The following is a 2,646-nucleotide window of genomic DNA, read 5'->3' as shown; positions in this document are numbered from 1 at the left end:
CTGAGTTCCCGTATGCTGTATTTGGTCTTCTAATAATTTTTTATGGACTCCTATTTGCTGAAAAAAAAATTGTAAAATATGCAAATTAGCTAGAAGTGCTCCGTGGGGCTTCACCAGAGCCTCTGCGGGCTTTCTCTGCAGGGGCTATTACACGCCCACAGGACAATTCATGCATGCTTGATCTGCTCTGCCTCTGCTTCCCCTTGCCAAAATCACTGCTCCTCTGGTTGAAAGATTTGTGCCTTGCAGTAGCCCTGTAGTTCCGACGGCCCCGGCACACTGTAAAATTTGTTTCTTTAACTCCCAAATAACAGACTATCAATTTCACTTACAATAAATTCCTGTGCTGCTACCCATGTATATTCAGCGATGAATTTTCTGGACTCATGTGCCACATGAGGGAAAATGATCAGATAGTCACACATGATTCTCTATCATGTTGTCAAATCTATGTGTGTAATAGTGAACACTTCTGAGCATTAAAAGTGTTCTTAATCTACTTCCTACATAGCCCCCATACCACCACTACTTAATTCCTCTCATACTACATTTCTAATGCCATTGTTTCCAATTTACCCAATACCAGAGTAACCCTAGTGGGCTAAACTGTTCACTACCAGAATATTAATTTAAAAGAATAAACGTTCTTGAAGGAAAACCAATACATCCTGGACCTTCTAATCCAACATTCAAATTGCAAACAGTAAATTAACGAAATTGGGATTGGGAAAGTGGGGGATTTATCAAGCTAGATTTCTGGATCCATTTTGAGGGATATGGTCTTCTTCTAGTTGACAAATTAACTTATAACTTACCGTATATACTCGAGTATAAGCCGACCCGAGTATAAGCCGAGACCCCTAATTTTACCACAAAAAACTGGGAAAACCTATTGACTCGAGTGTAAGCTGAGGGTGGGAAATGCATTGGTCACAGACCCACCAGTATATAGCCAGCCAGCCCCCAGTAGTATACAGCCCAGCCTGCCCCCAGTAGTATACAGCCCAGCCTGCCCCCAGTAGTATACAGCACAGCCTGCCCCCAGTAGTATACAGCACAGCCTGCCCCCAGTAGTGTACAGCACAGCCTGCCCCCAGTAGTATACAGCACAGCCTGCCCCCAGTAGTATACAGCACAGCCTGCCCCCAGTAGTATAGAGCCGTGCCCCCAGTAGTATAGAGCCGTGCCCCCAGTAGTATAGAGCCGTGCCCCCAGTAGTATAGAGCCGTGCCCCCAGTAGTATAGAGCCGTGCCCCCAGTAGTATAGAGCCGTGCCCCCAGTAGTATACAGCCGTGCCCCCAGCAGAATAAAAAAATAAAGTTATATACTCACCATGCGCCCCGATGCGCAGCGCTGCTCCCCCGATGTCATCGCGGCTCCTATTCTTGCTTCAGCTTGCTGGGCGCCGTCATGTTCTTCTCGCGGGCGGCGCCTAGTATGACGTGCCGCTGCTGACGTCATACTAGGCGCCGCCCGCGAGAAGAGCATGGCGGCGCCCAGCACGCTGAAGGAAGAAGAACAGCCGGGAAGCCAGAAGAGGAGCCGCGATGACATCGGGGGAGCAGCGCTGCGCATCGGGGCCACCGGAGGGTGAGTATATAAGTTTATTATTTTTTTTGTCAATTTTAGTCAGTATTGACTCGTGTATAAGCCGAGGGGACGTTTTTCAGCACATTTTCTGTGCTGAAAAACTCGGCTTATACACGAGTATATACGGTACTATAGTTTGATTTTCTGGTGCAAAGAAGTTTAGAAATTTGTCTAACTAATAGATCATGACACAATACAACTCTTATCGTTATAAATTTATAACGTTTTGGAAATGTTTTGTTTTATCTGATTGAATTTACTAGTATTTATGGACTTTATAGAGAATGCCTTCAACACTTAAAACACTGACCATTTCGGCCCCAAATTGTTCTCTTATTCTTTTGTTATCAATGAGTTTGGTCTCCTACATATGTAACAAATGCTGTGTTGCAGCTGGACGGCCATTAGTGAAATATATTGTGGTGTCTATATGTTTTCTATTATTGCATACTAATATTTTTATAAAATAAGAATATTCAGCATTTTGGAAAGCTTTGTCTCAACATGATAGCCAATATAGCAGGTACAACCCAGCAACCATTCCTTTTGTAGAAAACAATATAGTTCTAAATTTGTGGACAACTCAGGAATTATTTCCAAAAAAATGTTAGGAGAAATGTTATAAAGGCTTTTCCAAAGAGTAACATTTATCACCCATTCATAATATAAGTAACAAATGTTAGATTGTTGGCGGTATAGGGGTTCTGATATATATATTTCTGTATCTTCCATAGATTTATATGGCAGATCAGATAGCTGTAGCTTCTTACCACCTCTACTTACTGCAGAAGATAGAAAATAAGCAATTACAATTTATCTCATTAGTGAGTGGTAGGTTGTCCCACCGATTTAATAGATAGCACTTATCCCGTGGATAAATGTTATAAGTGAAAAAATCTCATCAAGGGTACGGTGCCATCAAAATATATGGATATCATTCACATTGATGAGGGATTCCAAAATTTTCATTTTTAATAAATAGCTATTTTACACAAAACCGTATCAGACAAGGCCAAATGTATCCAAAGGTGCATTCACATAGCTATGTTTCAGTC

Source organism: Engystomops pustulosus, chromosome 3, assembly GCF_040894005.1.
Source record: "Engystomops pustulosus chromosome 3, aEngPut4.maternal, whole genome shotgun sequence".
Lineage (NCBI taxonomy): Eukaryota > Metazoa > Chordata > Amphibia > Anura > Leptodactylidae > Engystomops > Engystomops pustulosus.
The sequence above is the reverse complement of the archived record's forward strand: the minus strand, read 5'-3'. Positions refer to the sequence as shown.